General features: G+C 38.4%; 2 long non-coding RNA genes across 2 annotated transcripts; both read right to left on the reverse strand.

The window, feature by feature from the left end:
* Positions 1 to 1,554: 1,554 nt before the first annotated feature.
* LOC122238735 lies at positions 1,555 to 27,574 on the reverse strand. Its single transcript, XR_006217859.1, has 4 exons — positions 26,800 to 27,574; positions 24,643 to 24,830; positions 2,015 to 2,136; positions 1,555 to 1,861 (listed from the first exon to the last, which is right to left on the reverse strand). It is a non-coding gene; the product is annotated as an uncharacterized LOC122238735 (long non-coding RNA).
* LOC102963171 lies at positions 3,476 to 8,290 on the reverse strand. Its single transcript, XR_006217860.1, has 3 exons — positions 8,178 to 8,290; positions 4,791 to 4,934; positions 3,476 to 3,528 (listed from the first exon to the last, which is right to left on the reverse strand). It is a non-coding gene; the product is annotated as an uncharacterized LOC102963171 (long non-coding RNA).
* Positions 27,575 to 27,578: the final 4 nt, after the last annotated feature.

The raw sequence follows: 27,578 nt of genomic DNA on the forward strand, positions 1-27,578 counted from the left end.
TTTCATATCCAAGTTCTTGCAACAAGTTCTGAACTGCTTCCCTAGTTCCCAGAGCCCCACTCTTACCCACCATCCCAACACAGAAAGATTGAATCACAAACACACCTCCCAGGGTATTTCCTATGGTGGATCCAGATTTATCAGCCTAAACTCCTGCTGGTGTAGTGAAAAGAGCAAAGTGCATGGGGTCAAAAGACCTGGTTCTAGTGCTGGCTCTATGGCTGACTCTAGTTCTTTGACTTTGGTTGAGTTAGAGAAAAGGTTGAATTGAAAGTCTGAACTAGATTAAGCTGTAAGTTGAGTGAAGGTGGGGTCCCAGGTTCACACCCAGGTGACCCAATCTGCTACTCATTTTCCCTTAGCCCTATGATCTAAATCTATTCTATGACCTGCCTGTGTCCTGGAATGCTGACCCCTATGGAGAATCACTAGATTCTCCTCCAGCTGTCTTCCTCTCTGCCAATGGGAGGGAGGCAGAGATGAGAGCAAGAGAGGAGAGAGAAACTGGGGTATTTGTTCCCTACTGTCTCCTTCCTACTGGGCAGACTCTTCTACAAAATCCCAGCAGTCACTGGACTCCAGTAACATGATCTTCCCTTGTCGTTTCAGTCCTAATGGTGCTAATTCTTTGAGAGATGCAGTTCTCAAAGTATCGTCCCCAGACCAGCAACATTAGTATCACCTGGGAACTTGTTAGAACATTCGCAGGCCCTGCCTCAGATTTACTGAATGAGAAATTTAGAGGGTGGGATCTAGTCATTTCTATTTTTAACAAGATCTTGGATGATTCTGACACTCAATAAAGTTTGAGAGTCACTGCCAGAGAGGAGATTGCTAGAACTGACCCTAAGTCTCTGGTTCAGTAGGTTAGGTGGTAGGGTCCAACACTGTGCATTTCTAACACACATGAGGGCTTAGCTGCTCATCGCAAAAGTACAAATTGAAAACTACAGCTCTCTGGGGCACCTGGGTGGCTCAGTTGGATAAGCATCCAACTTTGGCTCAGGTCATGATCTCACAGTTCATGAGTTCAAGCCCCCCATCAGGTTCTGTGCTGACAGCTCAGAGACTGGAGCCTGGAACCTGCTTCGAATTCTGTTTCTCCCTCTCTCTTTGTTCCTCCCCACTCATATTCTGTCTCCCTCTCTCAAAAATAAATTAACATTAAAAAAAAATTAACACACACAAAAAAGGAAAGAAAACTACAGCTCTAGATCAAAAGCCAAGTGTCTCTTTCTCTTGCTAAGAAAAAGGAAGCTTTCCCTCACGTATAGATCTTCCAGTGAGTTCACCCACAGCACATTCTGTTTGAGGTAATGTCAATTCTCCTCAAAACCTACTCAAATCCCCCCAACACCCAGCACCTCCCCCCCACACACACATGTGCACACACATGCACACACACACTCCCAACAGACTCACTAGGAGAGTTAAATGCCAGTGTGGTTTAGAAGAATTTCAAGATTTGCTCCTGAAGGAAACCCAACTCATTCTAACTAAAGGAGTTATAATATCTTGCAAATTTTTACAAAGAGTGTATTAATTTGTTAGGGCTTTCATAACAATTACCACAGACTGAATGGCTTAAACAAAACAAACTTATTTTCTCACAGTTCTAGAGGTGAAAAGTCCAAGATCGAGGTCTTAGCAGGGCTAATTACATTCTGATGTGTTGGCTTCTAGATGGCCATCTTCTCTCTGTGTCTTTATATAGTCTCTCCTCTGTGCATGTCTGTGTCTTAATCTTCTCTTATTATAAGAATTTCAGTCATATTGGTTTAGGACCCACTCATAAGTCTTCATTTTATCTCAGTTATCTCTGTAAATGCCTTATTTCCAAATACAATCGCATTCTGGGGCACTGAGGGTTAGAAATTCAACATATGAATTTGGGGTTGACATGATTCAATCCATAACAAGCAGAATCTTGGGAAACATGGGTAGAAATAGATTGGACCAAGGAAGACAAAATATAGTTGGATAGGATTGAATATATTGATATGAGTGCACTTACCTGAGCCTAACATAGTAGTTCTCAACCTTGACAGCACATTTGGCAGGTACAACCTTCAAAAAATACTGGTGATGTTGGAGTCCAACCCCAAAGATTCTAATTTAATTTTTCTGGGGTATAGCCTGGGCATCAGAAAAAAAATTTTTTTAAGTTAATTTATTTTGAGAAAGAGAGTGTGTGAGAGTCAGGGAGGGGCATAGAGAGAGAGGGTGAGAGAGAATCCCAAGCAGTCTCAGTGCCACCAGTGCAGAGCTCGATATGGGGCTTGAACTCAAGAACTGTGAGTTCATGACCTGAGCTGAGATCAAGAGTCAGATGCTTAACCAACTGAGCACACAGGTGCCTCAAGGGCATCAGAAAGTTTTTAGTTGCCCCAGATAGGTACCAAGGTTGAGAACCCCTGTAAAGCAGTTTCCTTACCCAGTTAATTGGACCAGTAAATGAGGCTGAAATATCACAGTTGTTCTTGGAAGAATAAGGGGTCCATACACATCAAAAGATGGAAGTGTTGGAGTGAATTTATTATGTGTAAACCACCCAAGTACCCTCACCCCTGTCATGCCCCACTCCCACTTTGGAAGACCCATATGATGCTCCCCTTATTAAGAAATGCCTTAGGGAAAGAAAGCTCTACCTTAGAAAGCTCTACAAAGATGCAGAATGTCTTTATGCTAGAGATAGAGGGAGGGGGGATGTTATTGCACAGTTGGGTCCTGATTTCAATGGCAGTATGTAATCCTGGTGGACTTGAAAGGAGTAATTACCATAACAGACTGCAGAAACAGGGAGAGCTGATCAGACTGTCAGACCTGGAAAAATCTGGTGGTTACTTACTTATCACAGAGTCCTTGGGAAAGGGAAAGATGGGCAGGTTACCAGGGTATTGATTGATCCACATATCTCAAAAAAATTCTAGGTTTAATCAGTAGGAACTAGACTAGTTTACCTGGAAAAAACTCTCAGGTGCCATCCCCTCCCCCCCTCCCCCACTGTCCTCATCAGATGTACCAGAGTTTGCAAAGGGAATGTAGTGGACATTTGTGAAAAAGTATCCGAGTGAGGCTGTTATGTGCCTCACATAAAAATGGAGAAAAGGCATTTCCCCAAGGAGAAGATGATGAATAGAAAAAAAAAGTAATAATTGCCTACTACAATGCCCACCCAATAGCTCTTTCTATGTAATTAATTGACTCTTTGATTCACCATTAACATTTCATCTCACTTTATTGTTGACAAAATGTTTTTCACATATACTATCTACTTTAATCTCATTTTAAAACTCCTGACTTCATTTTTTTTATATTTTCCTTTTAGAGAGAAGGCAATTGGGTCTAAGAAAAGGTGTACTTATACAGAACTGAAATCCAGATCCAGTATAAACTTCAATCTCTTTCCATTATATAACATCATTACCTTAAAAATAAGAGTTGTTTTTTTTTAATATGACATTTTAGAATCAGGCTTGGATCAATCTGGACCAAGCAAATGCAGTATTCTTCCAACATATGTAACTTCTATAATAATACGAGCAAAAAACAAGTAATGGTTACTACTTCAAGATAAATCATATGCCAGACTTTACTCAATTAAGTTAAATTCAATAAATATATTTAAATATATAGGATGCATCCCAGATACTAGGGAATCAAATAAATATAAGATCCAGTCTCTGTGCTCCCATAGTTCAAATTCGGTCATCTAAATAAAGTAGACATCTAAACAAATAAGTACAATAGAGATACTTCAGGAACATTGTATTTTAATTATCTATTTGCTTCTATTCCCTGGACTCCAAGACTCTTGGGTTCAGGGATCAAGTCTTTTTTGTATTCCCAGCACTGATCACAGTGTCTGGGACTGAGTAAATTCTCAATAAATAGTTATAGAATTAATTAATGTATTTATTTATGAAAAAAGATAAGTGTAATGGAGACTCAGTTGAAGGAGGGATTATTTTTATTTCTGTACTAAGAAAAGCTACATTTTGACGTGGTAGGATGAGTTTCGAAAGAATCCATGAAAACAACTCATCTGCACACTGGAGTTGTGCTGTGTACGTGTGCGCTCTTTGTCGTGCTCATGACTAGAAAGGCCTCGTCACAATAAGGAGGGCATTCTGTCCTATAGAAGGTACTTTTGCATTGTTGTGTTGCAACCAATAGATACTTCTGTTCTGACAGATACTGCAAACAGTAGACTTAGCTTTGCTCCTTTAAGACGTGCTTCCAATCTCCTCACTACTGCTGCGTGTAAATCTAGCCCTATTTCAAACACGTCTACAGTCTTAATTTTCTCAAACTGTCCATTTGTACTATGTATATTGCCCACACAGACACTATGTCATCAATTTTTTTTTCTCATGGAAAGTACACTTATTCATTTATTTACTCATTATTCTGCTGAGCATAGAACCCTCTACTGGGTCCACTGTGATTCTGAGACCTACATCCCTCTAACTCAAATGTAAAAGGCCTCCATCATTTCTCTCTAAGCTCATTCCCCCTGGAATGAATACATTGTTCATTAGACATTCAGCAAAGTATTTGCCATCTGACAGGCTAAATGAAAGCATCTCCTCTCCTAGAAGAAGTTCACTACAAGGACAACCACTGTCTTTGTTCCAGTCTAGCACAGACCCCCAATGATACACGCACTCTAACACAGTTAAATTCAAAGGGGCCACACCTAGGGAAGCTACAGAATAGTTGAGAGTCACTTAAAATACTCTGACATGTCACGTCAGGTCACCAATTGGAAAAGAGGATTTTTGAAATACCTGGATCAGGAAAGCTCGGAGGTCCTGCCTATGGGATCCAGAAACGTGCCAAAATTAAGCTGCTGTTTTGGACACGCTTTGAAGGAAAACATTTTTGGTGGCCAGTTTCAGTGTTTGTCTTCGATTCAGAACTCATATTTGATCCTAGACCAAAATATGTATCCAAAATTGCAAACAAAGCTGTTAAAATATCAGAAGGACCATGGGGGCTAGTCTTTAGAGACAGATCCAAAGGCACATGTATAAGGAAAGCCCCGTGGCCACTTCACAAAACCTTTAAAGTACCAATTTCAACTCAAAACATATGGCAGCACAGGGTATGAAAAGGAGCCTTTCACTTCCTGGAGAGATGCCAGTCTTCTGTTGGTAGCACTGAGAAGCTCTGCCACAGAAGAGGCTCCTGGGGAAAACGCAGTGGACTGTGTGAAACACATTGGTGGTCTGTCTCCTTTCTCACTGCCAACATATTAATGGTGGAAGTTGTTCCTTCAGTTGGCATGAATTGGTATTTTTATGTTGCCTAAAGAAACTTGGAAACTACTGTATTCTCATCATTTAGATGTAGACTTTCTCATGTGGGAGACTATTTGAGGCCATGTGAGATCCATTAATTAATTATTAATGAAAATGAATTCTTTAAGTCAATAAAGCTTGCGGCCACAAGATTTTAAGCCCCAGATTATCCATAAAGAAGGCAGAATGCAGTGTTATGTTAATTGGATCTTCTACTTACACAGAGTTGTGTATATCCCATACACAGACCACCAACTCCAAAAAATGGAGGGCAACATGTTCATCTAGTATGAAAACTATACTGAGTAAAACCATTCTTGGTTCCGAAGTGCCTTAGAATGTAATGGGGCTTAGGGTCACCATTAAACATGTCATTTTTAAGAGCTATAGAAGAATAAACTGACGCCCCACAGACCTACCCTGGGATGTACACTTTTAAACAAATTCTTCACATTCACTTAGTTACTTGTGATTTATTTCTTTCTCGTAAAATGAAGCTCGGTGTATGAAAAAAGAAGTCCTATTGGTTTGAACGTGGGAATCTAGATGTAGAAACCTGGATTCCCATGTCCAGATATAATCAGCTTTTTTTATGTACATATTTTGACATGGTTGAGATGATGCTACACTCAAAAATTATACTCTTCTCTTTTCACTCAACAGTCTGTGCATCATGAGACTCTTTACATGTCATTGAAATCCTTTATTAACAAGTTATAATTGCTATATAATATTATGTCAAATAGGTTAGTTTGTAATATATAACTTCTCATGTTTGTACATTAAAAAAACTGTTTCTATCATTTAGCTCTTCTAAATATTGTTGTGATAATTTTAATGTGTTAATCTTTGTCTACTCATTTCCTTAAAATAATTCACTAGAAATGGAATTGCAATTAAAGTGTTTGGTTCTTGGATATTAACTAAACTGATTGTGGTAATCATTTCACACAATATACATATATTAAATTTTTAGATTGTACACCTTAAACTTATACAATGTTATATGTCAGTTATAGCCCAATAAAACTGGAAAAAAAGGCTAAAATATTTGGTTCTGGATATAATATCTCCACAAGTTTACCTATTTATTCTTTTATATGTATATATATATATATATATATATATATATGATACAAATATATCAGTAACATATATCAATAAGTGCTGTGTGTGTATAATTTCCCCCACAAGTTTACCAATTTATTCTCCATTAGTAGTATTTTTATTTTAATATTTTTAATGTTTATTTTTGAGAGATAGATAGAGAGAATGAGCAGAAGACAGGCAGAGAAAGAGACAGAAAATCTGAAGCAGGCTCCGTGCTGTCAGCACAAAGTCTGAGGGGGAATTGAACCCACAAACCATGAAATCATGACCTGAGCCAAAGTGGGACGCTCAACCAACTGAGCCACGCAGGTGCCCCCCATTAGTAATATTTTTAAATGTCCATTTTACCACCATCGACAGCACTGAAAGTTCACTTTAATTTTTAAGCTATTTTAAGATTTAGTCATTCCTTTCACACATTGCTCCTGGTAGGTTGCCTTGTCTAATCACTCATATGATTGATTATCTGGCAAGTTCTTCTGAATGCCAACATTTTTTTAAAAACATATTATAAACCTACAACATATTATGAGGCTACATTGTCTTCTACAATAAAACAGGGTTATTTTCACAATTCTATATAATTGGGAATGAGGTTGTCACATAGATGGAACACAACAGCCTTCAGCTACTCTCTGATAGATTTAAAATGTGACAAGTAAAGACTGTTACACTTTAGTATTTTCTGCAGAAGGGATGTATCTGAGTCCTCATAATGCTTAAAAAACTTATCCGAAAATCCACTTTCCTTTCCAAGTTATTATGTTCAAATACTGTAAGACAAAAAAGAGGACATGAAAAGCTCAATAAAAAAAATTAAAGTCCGGGGCGCCTGGGTGGCTCAGTCGGTTATGCATCCGACTTCGGCTCAGGTCATGATCTCACGGTCCCTGAGTTTGAGCCCTGCGTCGGGCTCTGTGCTGACAGCTCAGAGCCTGGAGCCTGTTTCAGATTCTGTGTCTCCCTCTCTCTCTGACCCTCCCCCATTCATGCTCTGTCTCTGTCTCAGAAATAAATAAACGTTAAATAAATAAACAAATAAATAAATAAATAACATCCATGTTTTCTCTATTTGAGCAGGTGTCTGAAGGGAAAAAAAAATAAATCCCTCTCAAACTGAAAAGAACAGAACTATGTGTCTATTTTGCTCAACTCTCAATCTCCAGGTCCCCCAATTGGTGTAGTGCTGCCTCAAAAAGCAATGGAGAAAAAGTTCTGGAGATGAATGTGGTGATGGTTGTACAAAAATGTGAATATATCTAATGCCACAGAACATTTGTAGTTAAAAAAGTTAAAATGGTAAAATTTTATATATATTATATTATATTATATTATATTATATTATATTATATTTTATACCCCTCATACCGACCCCCTCCAAAAATAGCAATGGAGCTCTTCTGGTTTTTCCTTGAGTTTACTGAGCCTCCTGCTATCTGTTAACCAACCTGTAATGAATCTGCCATAGTCCCCTAGCTGCTGGGAACTTCAAATTATCTGAGAACTCATAAACTCTGCCCCAGATCTTCTTTTAAATTAGCAGCAATGTGAGTACAGATCTTCCTCAGTTTATGATGGGGTGTTGTCCCAACAAACCCATCATAAGTTGAAAATGCATTTAATTCACTTAACCTACTGAATATCATAGCTTGTCTGGCCTACCTTGAATGTGATCAGAACACTTACGTTAGCCTCAAGTTGGGCAAAATCATCTAACACAAATACCATTTTATAATAAAGTGTTGCATATCTCATGTAACTTACCGAATCCTGTACTGAAAGTGAGAAACAATGGTTGGATGGGGACAGAATCGTGGTAAGCATATTGGTTGTTCATCCTCGCGATCGGGTGGCTACTGGGACCTGCCGCTGCCACTGCTTCTGCCCAGCGTCACCAGAGAGGGTCTTACCATATCTCTCTAGCCGGGAAAAGATCCAAATTCAAAATCTGAAGTATAGTTTCTATTGAATGCGTATCACTTTCACAGGATCGCAAAGTCGAAAAACCATAAGGGGACCCATCGTAACCCAGGGGCCGTCTGTCCAGGCATGAACATAATATATTTGAAAAAAGAAAACCAGAAGAATAGCAGCTGCGGTTTCACTACTGTCTGGTGACTGAGAGACTTGGTTCGAACTCTGCCTACAGGCAAAGTTACTGCACATGTACCCTGCATTCTGTCATCAGCGTATTTCTGGAAATGTAGTATGTAAATTAATTTTTTTTTAAAGTTTATTCATTTTTTGAGAGAGAGAGGGGGAGAGAGAGAGAGAGAGAGAGAGAGAGAGAGAGAGAGAGAAAGAGAGCTCAAGTGGGATTGAGGCAGAGAAAGAAGACACAGAATCCAAAGCAGGCTCCAGTCTCTGAGCTGTCATCACAGAGCCTGTGATGGGACTTGAACGTACAGACAGAGCTGAAGTCAGATGCTTAACCAACTGAGCCACCCAGGCGCCCCATGTAGTATATAAATTAAAATTAAGAAAATGAATTGTTTACATAGAGATGAAAATAGCAATTGTATTTCAATTCTATAAATAAAGCAAATGGTGCAAAAGAGTCTAAAATACAGAACTCAACCTTTTAGAACTACCTTTGAAACATAAAATCTTGCTTTGTTTATAAAATCAATTCCTGTCCCCACCCCTACCCCCACAAGAAGCCCACAAAACTCAACTTGCTTCTTGACAGAAATTAAATGAAAACACAAACAAGTGTAAATAAAATGTTATAACAGCTATAAGAATATGTTAAAGAATTGGAGAAACCATCTTAAACACACAAAAAATTAAAATAGTATATGTATAATATTAATATAAATATATTAACATCTAAGAGCAGCTAAAATGTCTGGACCACTTACTCTGAGCCAGGCACTGTCCCAAGTGCTTACTTGTACTTGCCTCGAGTTGGGCAAAATCATCTAACACAAATACCATTTCATTCTTAACATACCCTTCATTCTTAATATAGTCCTTACCAGGTAAGGCACTATTTATTACTGCCCCATTTTACAGACATGGAAAGCCATTACAGAGAGCCAGAGAGTTTGGTAATTTACCCAAGGCTTTCAATTAGCTGCAATGCTCTTAAGATGTACACAGTAATGCTTTTTCAGACTCCATCTGGGATCTTACCCTGTACCTAAGATGGTCACAACTGGAAAGGAGAAAGGCCATAACTGTAAATAAAAGCATCTACTGGCTTTTGTAAGCCCTACAAGCATCTCTTTGAAAAATGACCATAATTCATATCTAAATAAAATTGAAGAGAGAAGTAGTTTATCTTCTCCTGACCCTCAAGTTTAGGCGGTTAAACTACTGCTATGCCTCCAGATTTTCCTGTGATCATAATTGTTTCCTAGAGGCATCAGCTGGGGCTTGACTGAGGAGTGATGAAGAAAAGCATACTTTACAAAAGCTTAGTCCAGTGTGGAGTCTTTCCCTGCATACTCGAATTCTGGACACGGTTACTTCCTATCATGACAGACCCCTACTAGGACGATAGTGGGGACAGAGTACTGGTTCACATGGAAACTCATCCTCTTCAGATCCTCCACATTAGAAAGGCCAGAGCCCTTTGCAGACCCTTTTTCCTCTATCTTGAAAGACTTTGTTCTTTACCTCTAACTACCCTTGACCCCCACCACCAGCCCCAGGCTTCCTACCCCTGGTACAATCTAAGAGAGGAATCAATGAGATTTTCCTCATTTACTGAGTTCAACAAAGGCAAGCCCACAATCTTGGGGGTGGGGTTAGAGGTGATGAAAATAAATTCCAACTAGCCCATCCTGCAAACACTTGGAGATCCAGATCACATCTGGCTGGGGAGAGGGCTTGGAGTGCTGGTAACTTATCAATGCTCGGGTTACTCAATTACACCAAAGAGTATCCTCTGGGAAAGCAGCCGGTATCCCCTCCTATCACCTCAGACAGAAAGCACATCTCAACAAAGCTGGTGACTGAAGGGTTGCCATTAGTGACAAATTCATTTATTTATTTCCTGAGTTTCCATCTTTAGGAGTACTTCCACATCCATAAAACAAAGAATCTTTATGCTATATTTATTTCCAAGAAAGTGTTCCAGTGTCCATATGGAAATTATGACTACAGAAGTGGACAGAGTATGGTCAACTACCATGCATTTAGGTTCTTTCTACATAGGAAAGGATTAGCAGCAGAAAGAACGCCAGAACTAATTTTAATCTCTCTTTTACCTTGTGACTAGAAGCAAATCATTGAATTCCCAGAGATGCACATTCTCATCTGGAAAACATAGATAATATTCCTAGGTCTTCTTTTTGCATCTGGATGTGCAAAAATTAAATGGAGTGATGTAAAGAACAATGTAATTGAAAGTGCTGTGTATACTATCCATTAAAGATTATATGAATAATAAGCTATTACCATATAAGGTGATAAAGGAGATGTTCTGCCTATGAACACACTAGGCAATGACTTCTTAAGGGTGTCTTTAAATCTCATGTTCGATAGTTTAGTAAATGAAGAAAACTTTGCCATTTAATGCAGTAAGACAGTCACATTTAATGTGTCCACAGTAGCTTAGGCCAGTCCACAGAGTTCATACCCCCTCTCCAAACATTGCATATGTTGTTTATATGATTCACTTGTTTATATAGAAATTAATCACATGCTGTTTAATGGTGTCATGTATTATTATTTGCCTCTTTTTAAATTTAATTTTTTATATGCAAATATATGTCTGATTTCTTCAACTAGACTGTAAATCACTTCAGGACTATTTAAGAGCTTGTTAAATGAGATGATATGTATTAAAGACATAGTATAGTATCTAGCACATGGTAAGAGCTCAATAAATAGTAATTATTTTTTTTTCAGAGGGCCTAACATAGATTTTGGTCCAGAGTATATACAACAAGTTATCAATTAGCTATTTCAAGTAGGAAACACCACACTGTGGGATATTATTTGAAGACTCCCTTGAGCAATAATCATATAGGACTTCAAAAGAATATTTCAAGCCCCATACAAAATGACATTTCCAAGTAAGCAACAATATTTAAGAGTCAAGAGTGGGCAGTGATGATGAACACAGGTTTTGGAGTCAGACAGACCTTGGTTTGGATGTCTACTCCACCTCTTACAAGATGTGTGGCCTTGGCCAAATTACATCACTCTATTAACTCCAAATGAGAATAATAATACCTGCTCCAGTGTTGTGGTAATGAAAGGAATCAATACAGGCAAAAACTTACACTGAACCAAATGGTAGTTGTTACTCCTTCTAAGAGTCCAACAATTTTGTGTTCTAGGATTGAGTAGGCCACTATATGAGAAGGATAGATTAAAATGTCCACAAAGAAAAAGAAATGAGAATTTAGCCTGACAGTCTCCTAGTCCACCAACCCAATCTTCACATTTTGAAAATTAAGTAGAACATATAGCCCAAATAGCCCATATAAGAACATATTTAATGCATATATTTTTCTGATAAAAAATGTTTAAGATTCTAGAAAACATATGTTTAGTTTGTTGAAACGCATGCCTTTCTGGTTTAGACTAAAATCGGATAAGTTACCATCAGGGAAATGCAAATCAAAACCACCATGAGGTAACACCATATCTACTGGGATGACTGTAATCAAAAAGACAGACAATAATCAGTCTTGGTGAGGCAGTAGAGGAAATTTGGAATCCTCATTCACCACCGGTGGGAATGTAAAATGGAGCAGTCACTTTGGAAAACAGACTAGAAAGTCCTCAAAATTTTAAGAGTTAGCATTAGAATTAGCATCAAAGCTACCATATGAGCCAGCAATTCCACTCTTGGGAACATACCCCAGGAAATGCAAACATATGTCCACATAAAAGCTTGTACACAGATGTTCATAGCAGCAGTATTAATAATAGCCAAAAAGTGGAAATAACACAAATGTTCCTCAAATGATGCATGGTTAAACAAAATGCGATATAGCTAACAATAATTATTCAGCAGTGGAAAAAATAAAGTACTGATAAATGCAATAATATGAATGAATCTTGCAAATATGTCAGGTGAAAGAAGCCAGTCACAAAAAGCCAAGTATTATGTGATTCCATTTATATGAAGTGTTCCGAATAGGCAAATTCATAGAAACAGAAAGCAAATTCATGGTTGCTTAGGGCTGGGAAGACTAGGGGGGAAATAGGAAGTGGTCAATGGGTACAGGGTTCCTTTTTGGAGTGATGAGAATGTCTTAAAAAACTGATTGCGGCGATGGTTGCCCAGTTCTGTGAATATGCTAAAAACCATTGAATTGTACACTTTAAACAAATGAATTATATGGTATGTGAATTATATCTCAATATAGCTGTTTATTTTTTTAATGTTTATTTCTTTATCTTGAGAGTGAAAGAGCACAAGCAGGGTGAGAGGCAGAAAGGGAGAGAGAGAGAATCTCAAGCAGGCTCTGTTTTTGGCTCAACGGAGGGGTTTGATTTCACGAACTGTTGAGATCAGGACCTGAGCCAAAATCAGGAGTCAAAGGCTGAACTGACTGAGCCACCCAGGCACCCCAAGCTGTTAATTCAAAAGATTGGATTAGTGCTGTATCGACTAGAAAGGCCTCGTTAGTTTACAGAAAGACAAAGACATCAAACCAACAAAAATATCACTAACAAAATAGTAAAGATTACTTGAAGAGTTTTTAATGATATAAATACATCACGAAAATGTAACTGTAGTTCACAGCTAAATTTTTTTTGGACAATTGCATTTTTAAATGTACTACAATACACTTAACTTAGAAACATTGGAGTTCTTATCAGTGATATGTTTTAGTAAGCTACATAGCTATTAGGTTTATAATAGACCATAAAACCACTTTAAAAGAAGGCAATTAAGGGGCCTGAGTGGCTCAGTGGGTTAAGCGGCTGACTTCAGCTCAGGTCATGATCACACAGCTTGTGGGTTTGAGCCCTGCACCCGACTCTGTGCTGACAGCTCAGAGCCTGGAACCTGCTTCAGATTCTGTGTCTCCCTCTCTCTCTGCCCCTCCCCTGCTCACACTCTGTCTCAAAAATAAATGTAAACATTAAAAAAAAATTTTTTTTAATAAAAATTTTTTTAAAAAAATAAAAGAAAGGTAATTAATTTTAAATTGCACTTTATTTCCATGTGTTCCATTTTGTTCCAACTATTAATATCATCAAAATCTTGAAGTATGGTATTGTTAGAACTTTTAGGCTTTTTCTAATCAATCAATAGAAATGTTATAAAAATTATGGAGAGCAAAGGGCTACCGAAATATGTAGTTAAGAAACTGAAAAGATAAAGTGTGCACCAATTATAATCTGATACATGATACAGTCTAATAATTATAATCAAATAGTCAAAGTGTCTTTTTACTATTTTGGTGAAAATAATAGTAACTTTACAGAGTACTCTTTTGGAGGGGGATTCTTACACACACTTTCATTAACTTATGTATTGGTAATTATATTCAGACTTTACAGCATCAATATTTAACATTTAAATTTGAAAATATCTTCCTTCGAAAACCATATAATCCCATGTCTTCTAAAATTAAATTATTATATTATTGCCCAAAATAAACTTCACTCAGTAAATGTGTCTAATACATAAATAAAACATTCTTATGATTTCTAACATGCCAAAATTTAGAAAATACACTTACAGGGGCGCCTGGGTGGCACAGTCGGTTAAGCGTCCGACTTCAGCCAGGTCACGATCTCGCGGTCCGTGAGTTCGAGCCCCGCGTCAGGCTCTGGGCTGATGGCTCAGAGCCTGGAGCCTGTTTCCGATTCTGTGTCTCCCTCTCTCTCTGCCCCTCCCCCGTTCATGCTCTGTCTCTCTCTGTCCCAAAAATAAATAAAAAACGCTGAAAAAAAAAAAATTAAAAAAAAAAAGAAAATACACTTACAAAAGAAATAGATGTTGTGTAGTAAATAATGCTACTTAATTCTAACATCAAAAGAAGATGATTGTGGTAACTTAAAACTTTCAAAAAACTGTATCTATAAGTCTTTGCTCAAGAGAAACATTTTGAGATTAAAATGTCATCAAGATACACATTTATTTCACTCACAGGGCCTTTCTCTTTTAAATTTATATTTGATATTATTTTAGAGGATGTTACATGCACCTTAATTTTAGAATTTGGTTTTTGTTTTATCTTTATAAAAAAATTTAATATGATTAGAAAATATTTAGCAGCAGTTGAAACAATATGTAAAAACATTTAAGGTTGGAGGTAGATTTAAAATTAAATTAATGTTAGGGGCACCTGGGTGGCTCAGTTGGTTTAGCGTCCAAGTTTGGCTCAGGTCATGATGTCACAGTTTGTGGGTTCAAGTCCCGCATCAGGCTCTGTGCTGACAGCTCAGAGCCTGGAGCCTGGAGCCTGCTTCTGATTCTCTGTCTCCCTTTCTCTCTGCCCCTCCCCTGCTCCTGCTGTCTCTTTCTGTCTCTCAAAAATAAATAAATGTAAAAAAATTATTTTAATTAAATTAATGTTATGTTAATCATACTACAATAGAGTGGTTTAAAAAATAAAATTAAAACAAGGGTGCCTGGGTGGTTCAGTCAGTTAAGTGTCTGACGTCAGCTCAGGTCATGATCTCATGGTTTGTGAGTTCAAGCCCTGGATCGGCCTCTGTGCTGACAGCTCAGAGCCTGGAACCTGCTTTGGGTTCTGTGTGTGTGTGTGTCTCTCTCTCTCTCTCTCTCTCTCAGAAATAAATAAATAAACATTTTTTTTTAAATTAAAACAGTTTTCAGAGCAGACACCATTATAATAAATGAAGAAAACTTCAAATTTAAAAATTTTGCCAAAATACAATACTTGTTTGAATGACCTCAATTTTTTTGTGTTTCAAATTCCTTCATATTTCTTCCACCTGTCTGTTGTCACTTTGTTATATTCCAGAAAACAAATTAGAGGAAATATAACATTCAAGCAAATTACACAATTAATATTAAGAAGTACATGTATCTCATTGTATAACTTCATAAAAAATAGAGGATTTGATTTTCTAAATTTCTCTGAGAATTGTGTGAACTGAACACATTGCTTATATATTCATTGTGTTTTCTATTGCCACCTTATTTACAAAGTTGGGTTGGGGCAGGAAAAATTTACATTTTCATGTGAAGAATTTTCCTAACACTTGCTTCTGATTAAGTACCCTGGATCACAGTGAATCAGCAAACATTGATTTACACAGAGCTTTAGAAAATAGCTCGACTTTCAAAGGAGTGATACTTTCTCAAGTGAATCCTAAAGTCTTCAAAGGTCAACAAAAAGAGAAATTTCAGATTTTGCTCCCACCACAATAATTTGGTATATTTAAAAGTATTTTTGTAGTCAGACTACTATAGAAATCTGGAAGTAATTCTGATTTTAAAAGGTAACATTTTCTGAAGCTTGAAGTTTCTAAGTGTTAATTAAAAGCCATAGTTAATATTTCATTTAGTTGGAGCTGTGAACGTTAACACTCATATCACTGAATATGCATTTATATAATGAAAATACGTCAAATATATGCAACATATTTAAAAACTACCATAATGCTATCCACACATTTTTCAAAGGCAAAAAAACAACTTTTCAAAAATCTAACTGAAACTGCCTTTTACTCCAATACAAATTGGAGTTCTCAAGTTGTTTAACTGAACTGATTTATAATGGAAATAAGTGGAGTTTAGATGAGTTTCCTGTAAATGTGTAATAAAACCCACAGTTGTATATGTAGATTCTTAATTTTTGAACAATAAATTTAGGGCCGGGCAATGTCACTGGAGTAAATTCCTTTAAGAGATGTAAAGGTCTTGATGACAGTTATTTTCCAGGTCTACTTTCCCACAATCACATCTCTGAAAGATTTTCTGCATGAAGTGTCTGAAGAAGAGTGGTGGACATGTCAATGATCCCTGAGGTCCATTCCAGGTCCCCTTTAAGGTGGAGGTGGGGCAAATAGGAGAGAAGAAAAGGTAATGCTGATAAGGGAATCTGAACCAAATGTTGTCGCATGCTAGAAATGATTAGATGCCCTTGTCATGGAGCTGCTACAGAAGTCCGGGGTGAAAGAGGGAAACAAGAGGTCAAGTGTGGGCACATGAGTTAAAAAAAAAAAAAAAAAAAAAAAGTTTGTGTGGTATAGTGGAAGGAAAATGAATCCTTAATCTACTCCTAAATCCTCTCTCCTTTTCTTTTTTAAATATCCTTTGGTCCTGTGATGGGAAGAATGGAGGTGGGTCTTGATGCTATTTATTAACACGTATCAGGTTAAGCTACACAATATGTTTGTAATTAAAATAAAAGCTTTAGCAAGAATATTCTGCTCTCTTGCTTAGAGGTGTTCACAAAGCAAAAGCAAGCTACTGAACTGACCTTCATCATGGAATGCCTATTTTTTTTTTATGTTTATTTCTTTCTGAGGGAGAGAGAGAGCTCAAGCAGGGGAGGGACAGAAAGGGGGGGGGGCAGAGGATCCAAAGCAAGTTCCGTGCTGACAGCAGACAGCCCTCATCAGGACTGGAACTCACGAACTGTGAGATCATGACCTGAGATGAAGCCAGGCACTTAACCGACTGAGTCACCCAGGCACCCTGCAATGCCTATTTCTAAATGTCCATGTCTTATCACTGTACTTACGTTTTGGTGGGAGTCATGTCTTATATTCATTCAATAGCTATACATTAAGGACCTGCTAGGTGCCAAGCCCTGTTTTAGACAGTGAATAAACAGAGTGAAATCCTTGCTCTCATGGAGTTTACAAAATAGTAACAAAATAGGCATTAAACAAAGTTAAATGAGAAAATTGGGTATTATGTTTCATTAGTTTTTAACATATACCTTTCCCATATTTTGATGTATGTAAATTGGGATGCATTTTTAAATTGATGGTAAATAATATTTTAATTGGTGATCTTTTTTCTTTGTGGCAGGCCATGAAACAGTGATATAAGCCTTAAGTGATAACATTCAGAATTCAACAAAATATAGTAGAGTGGTAGAAAGTTACAAACACTTTCAAAAAGAAGAATGGAGAGGAGAGGAATTGTAACAGTGTGGTCAGGGGCAACCTCACTGAGAAGGCATCTTTCCAGCCCAGGCATAAAAAAGGAACCAACCCATCATGCAGGGCTTCCCAGGTAGAGGAAAGTACAAATGCCCGAAGATAGGAGGGTGCCTGGTCACGGTCCTGGAAATACAAGACCAATGTAGCTGGAACTGAATGGGAGTGAGGACAGCAGTAGAAAAGGGTGAAAGATGAGAAGTAACAAAGAAGCCAGCCTATATAAGGCCTTGTGGACCATTGTAAGGACTCTGACATTTACTCTGAGTGAAATGGCAAGTTATTGGGAGTGTGTGGAGCAGAAACCATGATATGAATTCTATGTGAAGGGTAAAAAGGCACCTCTGGCTGCTGTGTTGAGAATGGATGGACTAAAGGAGAACAAGGCAGAAAAGAAGAGAGCAATTTGGAATCTTCTATTCAATGCCAAGTAAAAGGTGATGGTGCCTATCACCAGCGTGTTAGCTGTAGAGGTGATTCTGTAACCAGATTCTGAATAGATAAAACCTACAAGATTGGTTCATTTTGGATGTGGGGTTCAAGAAGAGGTGTGTCATGATAACCCCAAGACTTCTGGCCTGAAACACTGTAACTAAGATGGGTTATCATGAATTATTCTGATTATAAACCAGGGATGCCTCATACTAAATCAACAAGTTTCCAACCGAATAAAGCTTGTGTATTCAAAGCTAAAAATTTCAAATAGTGGTGACTGTAGGAGTTCTGGCACTAGTATACAAAAGTGCTGTTTACCAAAGGAGGGGAAAGACAGAGAAAGGCAAGAAAAGCAAGAGAAAGGAGAATTAGGTTTATTGTACCAAGTGGTTCATGTATATTCTCATTTAATCCCAACAATCACTACACAATGTCATGATTACTCTCCCCATTTCACAAGTAGAGAAATTAGGCTTTAGGTTGGTTAAGCAGGTTACTGAGGTCACATAGCTATAGATAATCCTTTAGAGTTCTCCCCTTGGAACTGGTTGCAATTTTTTAACTAGGCTTCCAAATCAGGTGTCCCACTCTTTCAGTTTTCTTACAGCATCCAGTTCTGCTCTATTTCCCTCTCCTAAAGGAATTGAGGGGGATATTTTTCCCCCTGAAGATCAGTGGAAGGATATTTCAGTGGATACCATATAGTGTTCTTCCAAAAAGCATCCTTCAGCCAATATACTTCAGTCTCCGGGAATGTCTTATATTTCACCAGCAGAGCTACCTGCCTACGCAGGGCACAAGCCTTTATCCAACATCGAACCCCCTTCCACACCTTCACTTTTTCCCCCCAAAACTCTTCATTCTGGGAGTCAGACCTTAGAACCTACAGATTTTCTAACTGCCTTTGCTCACATCACCATATCAGATCCTCACATCGATACGGTACCGTGTCCCCTCGGGCAGTGGTTACACAAGAGATCCGCAAGCTGTGATGTTTGCCCTTAGATGGCAAGCCTTCCCCAAACATGAAGAGTGCAGCATAGAGTGAGAGCTTTGCAATCAGTTAGGACTAGGTTCAGCTCTGAGTTTCTGACACTTTCTGGATCCACAACCTATGACAAGGTACCCAGCTTTTTAAACTTCAATTTCTTTATCATTAAAAAGCAGAAAATGGTAATTATGTTACAGTATTGTGAGAATTAAATGGGACAGTGTTTGTAAGCCCCTAGGGTAGGGTGTGATACTAGTAAATGCTTCTTAAATGTACTCTATTACTATTTCCTGGCTCTTCTCCCATGTGAAGCACTAACAGAGGGTGTATACCATGTTCAGTGAGCTCCCAGATTGCAATGGAAGTTCTGCACTTAGAATCTCACATCTAGGGGCACCTGGGCAGCTCAATCAGTTAAGCATCTGGCTCTTGATTTGGCTCAGGTCATGATCTCACAGTTCCTGAGATCAAGCCCTGCGTTGGGCTCTGCACTGAGTGTGGAGCCTCTTTGAGATTCTTTCTCCCTTTCTCTCTGCCCCTTCCCCACATCTCAAAATAAATAAGTAAACATTGAGAAAATAAATCCTACATTTATTTTTCTAATGCTACCTTTACTCCTAAAAAGCCAAGGCTGCATGTTTTTTGTTTGTTTTTTTCCTATATCTATGGCCAACCAGCCCAGCTGGTGAACTGTAACTAAGAGGAGGCAGAGTCAAGAGCAAAGCAGCAGGCAGTGCTGGAAACACTGGCACAGCTGGACATCAGGAGAAGTGCCCCACACAGGGACAGGCACACAACCTCTTCTTTCTCAGCAGCTCTGTGACTCATGGGTTGGGAAAAGCTTTGAGAAATGAACTAGTCCTCTCTGTTGCTCGAAACAACTATTGTCAGTTACCTGAGCATCTATCTTGCACTTAAAGACTTTAAAAAAGGAAATAGATTCCCATCTCGGTCCATGTCATCATGTGGTCGATTTATTGTTGTTGCTGTTGTTTCATGAAGGTGGCATTTCAGGAGTCAATTCTTTTATTCCATGCCTCCTGGGTAATTGGTACTAAACCAAGGACATGTAGAGAAGTGGCCCAGTGACAGAGTCACCTCTCAGCCATGTCTGTGCAGACTTGTGGGAGAAGCACTAATTATCTCTTTCTGTCCAGGGTCTTAGTTCACAAGATATCTTATGGGCACCTCAGTCTCAATTTGTCTAAAACAAACATCTCTCTTACCCTCGCCTGCTCTTGCTCTAGTGCTCACAGCACTGATTGAAAATATGCTCATACCAGAACTGTAGCCATCACCACAGAAAATCAGTTTCCGAATCTTGTGGATTCAGGTAATTCTCCCTTTGAAATATTCCTCCAAACTATTCTCTTGTTGTCATCTTCACTGCTTAGTCTCCTCTCACCTGGCCTATTGCAACTGCCTAGCCTAAATCTCCCCATGTCCAGTCTCTCCAAGTCCAACCACCTCAGTGACATAGAAATTATGATTCTAGGGCACTTGAGTAGCTCAGTCATTAAGCATCTGACTTTGGCACAGGTCATGATCTCATGGTTCATGAGTTCGAGTCCCACATTGGGTGAGCTCAAGCCCCGCTTCGGGTGAGGATGAGACCCACTTCAGGTAAGCCCCGCTTTTCTCTCTCTCTCTGTCTCCCTCTCTGCCCCTCCTGGATTCTCTCTCTCTCTCTCTGCCCCTTGCTCACTTGCACCTGCTCTTCTCTCAAAAGAAAGAAAGAAAGAAAGAAAGAAAGAAAGAAAGAAAGAAAGAAAAAAGAAATTATGACTGTACCCCTGATTTGAGCTTAAACTTTCCACATCCATCACTCAGCTGAGATCTATCATACCCTAGAACTCTGCTGTCCAATCCAATAGCCACTAGAGACATGTGACTCTTGAGCACTTGAAACATGGCTAGTCCAAATTTCGACGTGCTACAGTGCATAAGACATGCCAGATTTCAAAGACTTGGTATGAAAACAAGAATATAAAATATTTCATTAATCTTTTAGGCTCATCACATGTTGAAATGATAACATTGGGGGACAGCTGAGGTTAAATAAAATGTATCTTTTAAAATTAACTTCCTTTGTTCCCTCCCTCCCTTTTTTCTTATTGTGGCTACTAGACAATTTAAAATTGTGCATGCTCCTTGTATTAAAGTTTTCTTTGACAGTGCTACCTTGGTGCCAGGTCCTTCTCAATTTGTGACCTTTGCACCAGCTATTCTTTCCTTCTCCCTGGAACTTCTTTCAGCAAGTGAACTCCCATTCATTCAAGGTTTAATTAAAATTCACTTTCTGATATTTGTCTTTCTCTGACTGACTTATATTGCTTAGCATAATACACTCTAGTTTCATCCACATTGTTGCAAATGGCAAGATTTCATTCTTTGTGATCACTGGGTAGTATTCCATTGTGTGTATATATATATATATATATATATATATATATATATATCACATCTTCTTTATCCATTCATCAGCCGATGGACATTTGGTTTCTTTCCATAATTTGGCCATTTTTGATAATGTTGTTATAAACATCGGGAAGGTTGCTGGAGGGGAGGTGGGAGGGATGGGTTAAATGTGTGATAGGCATAAAGGAGGGCACTTTTAGGGAAGAGTACTGGGTGTTATATGTAAGACATGGAACCAAGACTACACTGTATGTTAACTAACTTGAAGTTAAATAATAAATAAATAAAAATAAAATTCACTTTCTGTATTAAGACATCTCTACTTTTTCCTTTGTAAGTCCTTTTTGGCACTTTTCCTGATTTAAATATTTATTTAGAAATTTATTTCTTTAATGTCTATCTCCCTCACTAGACTGCAAGGTCCACAAAGGAAGAGAACCAACCTTTTCTTGGTTCCTCACTGACCTTATGAATCTTCTTTAATGTCTGGAAGACATAATATGTGTTTAATAAACTCTACTTGAATAAGTGAATGAATGAGACATTCTGATTCCCCTCCCAGGTAGTGTTGGTGGGGCTGAGCAATAAACAAAACCAGCTGGCATAATTGAGACAGAATAAGATAGTGCAAAGCAAGGCTGGTCCACTGTCTAGCTCCCCATTTCTCCGTCTATCAGTTGGTTCCCTGAGAAGCTAAGCCTCTACCCCCCAATCAGCACCAATGAGGTGGTAAGAGGTATCAGAAAGAGTCCTTTCCCACTCAACCCTCCATTCTCTTCTTTGTTGTTAACAGGGCCCAAGGAGCTAAGCTTACACCTTGACTCAAAAACAAAAATGCCATGCCCCACTTTCTCTTGGAAGGTGTTATTGGGATGAGGGGTAACTGAAGTACCATCCCATTTGTCTGCAACAAGGCAGTGTGAACAAGTGTTCCACTTGGGTGGGTGGTGTCAGTGGGACCCAGCATGAAGCTCAACACAGGCACTTACCCAGCCCTCAAGCTACACCTCAACAAGAGACTACCTGCTAAATAAGAAAGATTAAATAGGAGCTTCATAATATAATACTTCAAGTTCCATGACTCCAATGAATAAATAAATAAGAAAGAAAGAAATCAATCTTGGATCACACCAAGAAAAATCACAACTTGAATGACAAAACACAGTCAACAGATGGCAACACTAAGATGAATCAGAAGGAATTATCTGACAAGAATTTTAAAGAAGCCATCATAAAAATGTTTCAACTAGCAATTATGAATTCTCTTGAAACAAATGAAAAATACAGAAAATATCAGCAACATAATAGAAATTACAAAGAATAGAAATAACTTCAATAGCAGAAATTAAAAATTCCCTGGATATGTTCTATTGTAGAGTGGAGATGACAGGATAAAATCATTGAACTTGAGGACAGGTCAAAATGATTTACCTATTCTGAACAATATGAAGAAAAATGGAATAGGGTAAAAAATTAACAGAGTCTCAGGAATCTGTAAAATATATATTTTTTAAAGCTAATAGTTGGATCATTTAAGTCCCAGAAGGAAAGGAGAGAGTGAGGCTGGAAAGTTTTCAAATACATAATGACTGAAAACTTGCCAAATTTGGAGACAGACATAAACTTACACATTCAGGAGGGTGAACCCCAAATAGAATAAACCCAAAGAAATCTACACTAAGACATACCATAATTAAACTTCTGAAAACTAAAAACGAAAAAAAGTCTTGAAAGTATCCAGAAAAAAAAAAATGACACATTACAAGGGATTCCTCATCTAAAACCCCAAAGGACACAACAATATTTTTCAAGCCCTGGAAGAAAAGAACTGTCAACCTTCTTTTCTATATCTGGTGAAAATATGGTTCAGCAACAAAGGAAAAATAAAGACATTTTCAGATGAAGAAAAACAAGAAAATCCAGCCATAAAGCATGGCTAAAGAATGTTCTCTATACATAAAGGAAATGATAACAGAAGAAGGCTTGGAATTCCAGAAAGGAAAAATAGAACATGAGAATGGGTAAAAATAGGTAACAGGCAAAATGAGCAAGTATAATAGACTATCCTTCTTTTCATGAGTTTCCTATATCATATTTGATGTTTAAAACAAAAATAATAAAGCCATCTTTGTGGTGGTCAATGTATATAAAGGGAATTGTATCTTAAAAGGAGGTAGTAAAACATAAGTTGATACCAATAGACTGTTGTAAATGACATATGCACGTGTAATCAGAGAACCACTAAGAAAAGTATACAAAGCTAAACACTCCAAAACACTATAAATAAATCAAGATGGAATGAATTAATAAATTAATAAATAAATGAAAATTGGTTCTCAGAAATATCTCATTTCCAAAAAAAAGAAAAAAATTGCTTTCAACAAAAAATTATTGCATAATACTGCATGTTGCATGTTTAAACCATCACAATTACAAGTGATAATGATCAAAAGAGTTTTTTGTAAATCACTGAATTAGGTATTAAAATTTTTAATCATGAAAATGTGTAAAATCAGTGTAAATGAAAGATGAAATTAATGTGACAAAAGCAAAAAGTGTAGTCATTTCATCATTAAGATCATGTCCTGATCCTATCATTTCATTCATGTTACTTTGTTTTTAATTTACTGCTTCTAACTTGATCCAAAGCAGCTGTTCCCCTACGAGTCTTATCTTTTTCAGCCTGGAGAATAAAATGGGGTTAAAGATGCAACCAGATATAGCCCATCTCCATGAAGCTACAGGTCGGAAGAGGGTATGTGCAGTGCCAGAAGCTCATAAAGTTGGTTTAAAGGCAGGTTTATCTTATTCTCTCAAGACCAAAGTCATTAGAACAAGGTGGATGGCCACTGCACATAGACATCTCCACAGCAAGTGGATGCCAGACCTCATTCAGTGTCCTTGACTGTGGTAAACTCTTCAAAGAGAGGTCAGCTGTGCTGCTGCTCGCCCAGTGACCCCTGGTCCAAACAGACAGAAAAAGGGACACTGCCTCTTAGAAGATCAAAGCCCTAGCTTTACTCACTGCTTCTCTTGACTCTCCTGCTGTGGAGGCTGAAGGGGTGGTTAATGAGGGAGGGGGTGGGGGAGAAAAAAGGAAGGGCATTTTAGCACAATGTAAATCATTACTAGCTCCACAAGAAACTTTGCTGAGGGATCACTGGTCACTGGTCATGAGATGAGCAGAAATGAAGTCTGGAGAGTGGCTCTGACAGACAGAACTGCTCTCCTAAGGCCTCTCCTTCCAGCAGAAGCCTGTGACTCACTCATCACAGCTGTCAAAGCAGAGGTCAAAAGGAGAAGAAGGGGCACCTGGGGACAACCCACCTTTTCTCAGAGACATTTGCTTTCTGGTGCTTTGACATCGACATTGTTTAACAATGACTTCCAAGCCTCCAGGATGGGGATATTGGTCATTCAGGCTCTTTGTTCTGTTACAGGGTAACCAACCATCCTAGTCTCCCTGGGATGCACCTTCCTCTGCTTCAGCACGGAAGTCTCACTTCCAGAAAAATCTGTCATGCAGGGAAAACCAGGACAATTGGTCACCTCAGCTGTGGGACAGCAAGACTGAACAGTTGACTGTGCTATTTGTAGAAAGATAAGTATAGTGGATTGAATGGTGTCCCCCCAACACCGCCCCCCCCCTGCCAAAAAATTCCCACACCCTAATCCCCAGAACCTGTGAATGTGACCTTACTTGGGGAAAAAAGGCCTTTGCAAATGTAATTAAAGACCTGAGCTCATCCCGGATTTAGGGTGGGCCCTCTGTCCAATGACAGCTGTCTTTATGAGAGACAGAGAGCACACAGAGACACATAGGAGAAGGTGATGTGAAAACGGAGGCGGAGATTGGAGTGATGCTAACACTCACCAGAAAGTGAAAGAAGAAAGAAACAGAATCCACTGAGAGCCTTTGGAGGGAACATAGCCCTGCCAACATGTTGAGTTTTGGACTTCTGGTCTCCAGAGCTGTGGCAGAATAAATTGCTGTTGTTTTTAGCCACCCAGTTTTGTAGTATTCGTTATGGCAACCAAGGAAACTATGAGAGTCTGGTGCTTGCGCATCTCCCCTGAGGCTACAAGATTTTTTGCTGAAGACACTGGGTGACTAGAAGGTAGAACAGATAAAATTATGCAGTCAATTAGTCTAAGGAAGAGTTTTAAGATGGATTGGATTCTTAGGAATCACCAATGAGTTTGGCAGACTGACTTTTTTCATAAACTGATGACATACAAATTTTCCTTCAAGGAAAAAGCACAGACTTCCCTCAGATACATATATGCCCCCTCAGAACAACAAAACATCCTTAGGTCTCTTTTTTCTTTTGCCCAGTGTAAGATATAAGATATTTTTTTCCATTTTTTCAAAATTTCACTCATGAATTAAGTCTCCCAAGATAGTTTCCCAAATTAAAAAAAAAAAAAAAGTTTGTGTCTATTACTAGAGGGTTCTAGCCTTCTAATAATGTGATGTGTTTAAAAAGGGAATTAACTGTGACATAACTGGTGATCTGTGCAAGTCACTTTGCTTCTCCAGTCCCTATTTTTATCACCTATAAAATCAAGAGTTTCAACTAAATTATGTCAAAAAGATTTTCTTATTTTAGCATTCAGAGGTGTGTGTCAATAACCAGATTTCAATAATAATAATAAATATCTTATTTCCAGGGCGCCTCAGTGGCTTAGTCAGTTAAGCATCTGACTCGATTTCAGCTCAGGTCACAATCTCATAGTTTTGTGAGTTTGACCCCCACATAGGGCTCTGTGCTGACAGTGTGGAGTCGGCTTGGGATTCTGTCTCTCTCTTCCCCTCCCTTGTGCTCTCTCTCAAAAATAAATGAACTTAAAAAAAATCTTATTTCCACATTAAAAGAAAACCAATCTCTCTATATTAATAACCACATATGAACTTCTCTTAGTGAACTTACTTTCATTTCAAGATAAAAGCACCCCCTAGTTTTACTTCCTTTTGTATATAAATAAATTTCTTTATGTATTTTTTTTTTCAACAGACTTAGGAGGGCCAGGACATTTTAGCCAACAAAACATTATGCTGAAAACATTACAGTTTCTTGTTCTTGAAATTCTATAGAAGCTAAAAATGAGAAGGCAGAAAGCAAATGCATGAAGTATGATAGCAACAATAATCTAAGAGATGCTAGAATTAGCATCCTAGCTAATTATAAATCATTTGAAATCACTACAGGGCACATTTCCAAATAATGTGACAAGGAGGAAAAACAACTTTCAACATCCCCAGAGAGACAGTAAAGGAGGTTTGTGTTTTCACTCTCCATAGACTGTGCCAAACAAGATTATTACCGATCTGAGTGACTATCTGCCACAACCCACCAAGAGCAGCTAACTACAATTTATCAATTTATCCATCTTTTCTTCATGATGCCTTCTCTAGCCCCTAAAGTGCAGAACATATGCCTCTTCGATGTGTGCCCACGCACCCTCACCTCCCTGTTTTCTTACCTAGCTATCTTTTTCTCTCCCATTGACCACAGTCCTTGGCGTCAGTGGCTTCTTACTCACTGTATGTCCAGGATTTTGTAAACTTGGCTGCACCTAGCACACTGCTTTGCCCACTACAAGCCAACTGAGTTACAGCAAACCACACCAAATGCTTTATTTTCTCTGTTGGGCTCTCCTGGGTGCATAGTGGTGACTGTAATCACTACATAAACTAACTTCACATGAAGACATGCCATTGTGACACCCAGGAGTTTTCCTCAAGAGCCTCTATTTCTCTGGAATATTTTTGTTTTCTTGACCACACTGAGAGAGGGATGGATGGGTGCCTCCAGAACAGCATTTTTTTAAACAAGTGTCTCTATTACCTAGAAGGAGAATTAGGGAATTCTAAACAGATGCCTCTATCCAGAAACTCCTAACCTCAACAGTGTTCTGTGCTGTACAGGTATGTTTAGCATCATTCCTGCTCTCTAACCACTCAATGCCAGTAGTGACCTTAGCTGTAGCAAATAAAACTGTCCCTGGATATTACTTCCCCATGGGGGGCACAATTGCCCTGGGGTTTAGAGCTAATGCTGTAATATTTTCTTATTAGCACATTGGAGGAGGGGGAAAAATAGTTTATCAGTTTACTGTCACCTTGACAGGTACCAAGTGTCTTCTGTGAAGTGGGTAGCCTACTATAGAGCCAGGATAAATGGAAGCTGTACACTAGAACGAAAACCCCAACTGTTTCTCCAACTCATCCAACAGCTACCTGAACCTGTCCGCCATCTTGC

Source organism: Panthera tigris, chromosome B2 (genome assembly GCF_018350195.1).
Source record: "Panthera tigris isolate Pti1 chromosome B2, P.tigris_Pti1_mat1.1, whole genome shotgun sequence".
In the NCBI taxonomy this organism is placed as follows: Eukaryota; Metazoa; Chordata; class Mammalia; order Carnivora; family Felidae; genus Panthera; species Panthera tigris.